We start from the raw sequence: 6,220 nt of genomic DNA on the forward strand, positions 1-6,220 counted from the left end.
TAACTGGCGCAACCGTTTCGGCTGCCGATTAACAGCCAACTCAGAACTGGCACGGACCAGGGGAATCCGACTGTCTAATTAAAACAGTGATCTTAAAACTTGCAGAAACTGTGCCCAAACACAACACTGCGCATTCAGCCCTGGATGGCCAGTGTCCTGTGTATAAGAAGGAGTTGGAGTTTCTAAAGAGTAGAACCAACTATGGAGGTGAGTAGGAAGCTAAGCTGTCTGCAGGTCAACTTAGGCAAGGGCAAAACTGCAACCTCTGCGCTTAGACAGTCTTGCCAGGAAGGCTCTATAGACATTGCCTTACTACAGGAACCATACGCAATTAACGGTCGGGTAATAGGTCTACCCATGGGAACAAGGATCGTCTGTTCCCAGGACAATCCAAAGGCAGCTGTAGCTGTCTTCAACCCTCAGGCACAAGTGATCGTGCTCTACGAAGACTCTCACATGGTTGTGGTGGATGTGCTTTTGGGGAATCTAAGCTTATGCCTGTTCTCCATTTATATACCACCAAATGATGACATTGAATTCCATATCGATAAGATTGCGAATCAATTGGAAGTACAGAGTGGAAAAAAGGTTATCTTGTGAGGTGACTTTAACGCCCATCACGCGCTTTGGGGATCAAAGCATCACGATGAGAGGGGTAGGTTGTTAATCGACTTGTTCAACTCGTTTGATTTGAATGTCGAGAACGATCCGGGTAGTGGCCCGACGTTCTGGACCGTTAATGGTAATAGCTGGGTGGATCTTACGGTATCCAGTATGGCAATTGCGAGTAGAGTAATTGAATGGCGTGTCAGCAACGAGGAAACATGCAGTGATCACAAATACATTTTCTTCGAAATTGGTGATCTTGTCCTGGAGAATGATTCGAATGCAATTCGTGTCAAGGATATTGATCTTAAAAGGTTACAAGATATTATCGTGCCTGACTTGGAGAGGTTGATGGAGTCTCCACTCAACAATGAGGTTGAGATCGAGGCATGCGCGGTGGAGATTAATAATCTCATTATTGAGCGTTCGAAAGAATGTTCAAGGTTGCGTAAGAATAAGGGGCACAAGTCCACTCCCTGGTGGACGAGCGAACTCAGTGAGAAGAGGAAGGAGTTACGAACGCTCAGGAGGAGATTCCAAAGAACCAGGGACCATGCAGCCCGGGAGGCGCTAAAGGTCGAGTACCGTCGTGAGTCAAGAAGCTATAAAGCACTTATAGCAGACTCGAAGCTTAAGTCCTGGCAGGATTTCTGCACAAGGGTTTCAAGGGAGGATCCTTTCTCCCTACCCTATAAGTTGGCCACAAAGAAGGTCAAGTGTAAGAATGCATTAAATTGCATCAAGAAACCGAATGGTTCTTTGACCTCAGGTATTGAGGAGACGTGGTCTACTCTGATGGATACTCTTTTTAAAGAGGACTCCTTGGATGATGATTAGGAGGTTCATACGACAATAAGGGAGTCATTGCACGAAGACTTCATGAGTCAGAATGATGAGCCATTTACGAGTGATGAGTTCTTGGAGACTATCAACTCTTTTAAGAAGGGCAAGGCTCCTGGTGAGGATGGTATCACCATCGAGCTTTTCAAGATATTTTTCTTAGCTTGCCCAGCGTTGTTTGTCAGGCTTTTCAACACGTGCCTCAGTATGGGATACTTCCCAAAACTTTGGAAGGTTGCTAAGTTAGTTTTTCTCTATAAAGAAGGCAGAGACAGGCAGGACGCTAAGGCCTACAGGCCAATCTCGCTTCTTCCGGTGGTAGGGAAGGTGCTTGATAAGCTGTTGTCAAGAAGGTTGTATTACTTTCTCCACAGCAACAAATTGCTTAGCGATAAGCAATTTGGGTTTAGACACAGTCGCTCCACGACTCACTGTCTAACCAATATGGTGAACCAAATCAGGGATAACAAAGCAAATAATTGTCACACCAGTCTGATATCTCTAGATATCGAGGGTGCTTTTGACAATGTGTGGATTCCAGGAATCCTACACGGTTTAAGGAACTTTAAGTGTCCGAAGAACATATATGAGACATATGTTAACTATCTGAAGGATAGAGTTGCAGTGGTGAGGGCAGGTAGTACCTGTGTACGGAGAGTACTGATCCGCGGCTGCCCTCAGGGTTCATGCAGTGGACCTCTGCTATTCAATGTGGTTATGGATAGCGCACTGAGGATTGAGTATCCAGAGGATTCACTAATCCAAGCCTTCGCGGATAACTTGCAGTCATTATTTTGGGGCACGTCCAGGCGTGCTCTCGAAACCACGGGTAAGGTGATCGTGGATAAATTGACTAAGTGGAGCCAAGTCTATAAGCTGAGTTTTTCCATTAAAAAGTCGGCGGCTATCACCTTCGCCGCAAAATCCATAATGAAAAGGCTCCCAATCTATAAGATGGGAGCCGTCAACATTGCAAATGTTGACAAGTTGAAAGTTGTCGGTGTCACCATCGACAGCAAGCTTTCCTTTCTTCCTCATCTCGAGGAAGTAAGTGTCCGGGTGACGAAGCTGGTGCAAAGCATTGCTTGTTTTGCAAAGGTTGAGTGGGGCCTCGACCATAAAGCGTTACGGACTATCTACAATGGGTGTATTGTGAGAGTAGTGGCTTACGCTTGCGGTGCTTGGTGGAAGAGCACGCAAAATAGTGTGATGGTGAGGAAGTTGAGCTCAATTCAGAGAATTGCGGCCCTTCGTATTACTTGTGCTTACCGGACTGTCTCGAGCGATGCGCTGCGGATCCTTGCTGGTATTCAACCGTTAGACCTGGTGGTGAGTCAGGAAGCTGCTGTGTTCAGGTCCTTTTCTTTTAGAGAAGACAGTAAGCACTGTGGGGTGGAGTTACGTGGTGGTAACTACCTCTACCCAGGCGACCCATGGGAGGACCACCCAGCGGTCAGTAGCAGTATAAACATCACAGAGCAACTACCCAATGGCAATGGGATAGAGGTGTTTACTGACGGTTCGTTGTCCGGTCGGGGTGCCGGAGTGGCATTTGCTGTGTACAGAGATGGTGTGGAAGTGTACAATGAGGTCACTCGCATTAATGGTAAGGTGAATGCGTTTTCTCTTGAGCTGTTAGCAATACATGAGGGTATTTGCTGGTTAAGGACGCATGGTCAACGTCCTGGTGTTGGTGCAACGGTTTTTACAGATTGTCTTTTTGCTATAAACGCATTAAGCAATCATAAAAACAATCATGGTTTATGCCATGATATCCGTAAGGTATTAAAACGGATGGAGACTCAAGTCAACTTTACTTGGGTAAAGTCGCACACTGGGTGTGCAGGGAATGAAAGGGCAGACTTTCTTGCAAAGTCAGCAACCGATCTTCCCGAGGAGAAGAAGATGAAGCCAACTAAGTTGGTGATTAAAAGGTGGCTCAATGAGGTGACGACTCAAAGGTGGCAGGAGTCGTGGGATGAGAGTGAGAAGGGAAAGGTAACTAAGAGGTACTTTCCTAAGGTCAATGGTAGCTTCAACACGAATTACTATTTGACGCAAATCCTAAGTGGACACGGTAAGTTCCCACTCTACCTGTTCAACTTGGGTCATATTGCATCGCCCAAATGCATATGCGGTGCTCTGGAAGCAGACTCAGAGCACTATGTTCGTAATTGTCCTAGAACGAACCATTTGTTAAGGAGACCAATCCGCGAGAATGGACTCCACAATCTGGATAACGAAACGATCAACGATCTTGAACGCGTAATGCGTTATATCGTTGTGAATTTTGACGAACTCACGAGTGAGTCGTGAGTAGGAGATACAGGTATACGGGTGTATACCGTTGTGTGTATATGTTTTAGGAAGCATTTCCTATCTTTGTATACAGGTCGACGGCTCGGCCGGGACAGATGATGAGTAACCCCTGTAATGCTTTGGCGGTGCACGGGGTATATAAATACAACAATCTGATGTCTAATTAAAACAAAGCATTGCGATGGCCATTGATTGGTATTGACGCAATGTGATTTCTGCCCAGTGCTCTGAATGTCAAAGTGAAGAAATTCAACCAAGCGCGGTAAATGGCAGGAGTAACTATGAATTCCTCGCCTGGTCCTGATGGGTTATTGTTGCAAAATTTGCAAAAAATGATTTGCGTCTAATTTTTAATGTCTTTCTGTATGTACAAGATATCCCTGAAGCTCTAAAGGTATGCAGAACGGTGTTGATCCCGAAGGACGGGGATTTAGCATCGAATTGGAGACCATTTACAATCCTCTCGATCTTCGTGAGACCTTTTCATAACATTTTGGCGGTAAGACTGAGAACGAGCCTTCGATTGAACACAGCTCAAGCCTTTATAGAAGCGGATGGTTGTATGGCTAATACAATGTTAATTGATTATGCCATTAATATGGCTAAGAAGAAAAGGAAAAAGCTATATCTTGTATCGCTTGATTTAGCGAAGGCGTTCGATTCTGTGGGGCACGGTAGTCTGCGACGCGCGTTAGAAAGATTGTCAATCGAGCCCGAAATGATTAATTACATTTTGAATACTTATCAAGGAGCCACAACCACTATTAACTGTTCCGACGGCAGCTACAAGTTGAACTTAACTCTGGGAGTTAAGCAAAGGGATCCCCTGTCACCCATCATTTTTAATGCAGTAATGGATGAATTAATCGAGCTCATGCCACCTGATGTTAGAGTTGAGTTGGGAGGTTTACATTTTTGCATTGTTTGCTTTGCTGATGATATTTATTTGTTGTCCGAATCAGAGATTGCCATGAACGAACTGCTAGGCATAACGTCAAAGTTTCTTGCTGCCAGAGGTCTTAGAGTCAATGTTGATAAATTCCATTCATTAGTCCTTCGTAAACACATAAATTCGGGGAAGGTAGATGTTCATCAGCACGCAGTCTTTGAGCTTCTTGAGGAAAGTATAAATGCTATTACTGTTAGTAATGTCTTCAAGTACCTGGGAATCATATACGGTCATGATGGTAAGAGATGCCCCCACTTAAAAAAACTCGACGAATTGATGGTGAAACTTAGGAGGAGCAGTTTGTTTCCGAATCAGAAAATACTGATGCTTAAAGTCTTCTTGTTGCCTAAATTTGTGCACTCGTTGTCTCTCTCTGGGATTAGTAAAGCGGTTCTTTTAAGATTCGACGCTAGAATTAGAGCGTTCATTATGAAAGTTTGCCGGTTGCCACACTACACCCCAGACGCATTTTTTAATACGCCTTCTTGTTTTGGGGGTATGGGAATCCAGAGTTTTTCAACTAACATCCCTGTAACCACTATAAATAGGACGAGAGCTATGGAGAATAATCTTGAATTGATAGTTAGGAAACTTGCCCCTAGTGAATTTGTAATAAACCACTTAGAGCGCCTGCATAAACTTATCCCGAATATTGTCGTTAACGATCAAACCAAAAATGTAATCCGGAAAAATTTAGAAACAAATTTAATAGTTCGGTGTATGGTGCTGGTTTGGGGCAGGGGGACAATAGGATCAGCCACCATTGGTTGGGTAATAACGCTCATGTTAAGGACAGTCGAATGTACCTCAAAATATCAAAATGAGGATTAATATGTTGCCTTGTCGTGGTGCCCCAGCCAATAGGAATGGAAACCGTGGGTGTCGGAAGGGGTGTCCCCGAATTGAATCTCTTAGTCATATTTGTCAGGCTTGCCCTAGTGTGCATGATAAACGGATTGAAAGGCACGACAAAATTTTGAACATGATTGTTAAAGGAATTAAGCCTAGGAATTAATCCTAGGATTTGGGAGATTAAACGCGAACCTAGGGTAGTGTACGTTGACCCAATCACTTCCCATAGAGATGTTTACAAACCCGATATTATGTGTATAGGCCAAAATGAAGTATTGGTGTGCGATGTTGGAGTCTGTTGGGAGACGCCTCATACCATTAACAATAGCTATAAATATAAAGCAGCCACGTACAATGTTTCGTCATTTGTTAAAGTCATAGAGAGGGACTATCCTGGGAAACCCATTGAGTTTTTTGCTTTTATCATGTCTGGTAGGGGGTTATATTGCGATCGTAATGATGCCTTTTGTGATAGAGTTGGCCTTACAAAAGGTTTAAAAATCAAAGCTGTTGAAATTGTGCTAGAAAACTCGGTGTACATGTACCAATCCTTTATGAAGCGTTTTTAACTTTTATATTTTTATCTTTATTGGGGAATGAATCAGGTATTGGCATGTATGTATTTGCTATTTTTATTGTATAATTATTTTCAAA

This window comes from Leiobunum rupestre, chromosome 11 (assembly GCF_980474605.1).
Source record: "Leiobunum rupestre chromosome 11, qqLeiRupe1.1.hap1, whole genome shotgun sequence".
In the NCBI taxonomy this organism is placed as follows: domain Eukaryota; kingdom Metazoa; phylum Arthropoda; class Arachnida; order Opiliones; family Sclerosomatidae; genus Leiobunum; species Leiobunum rupestre.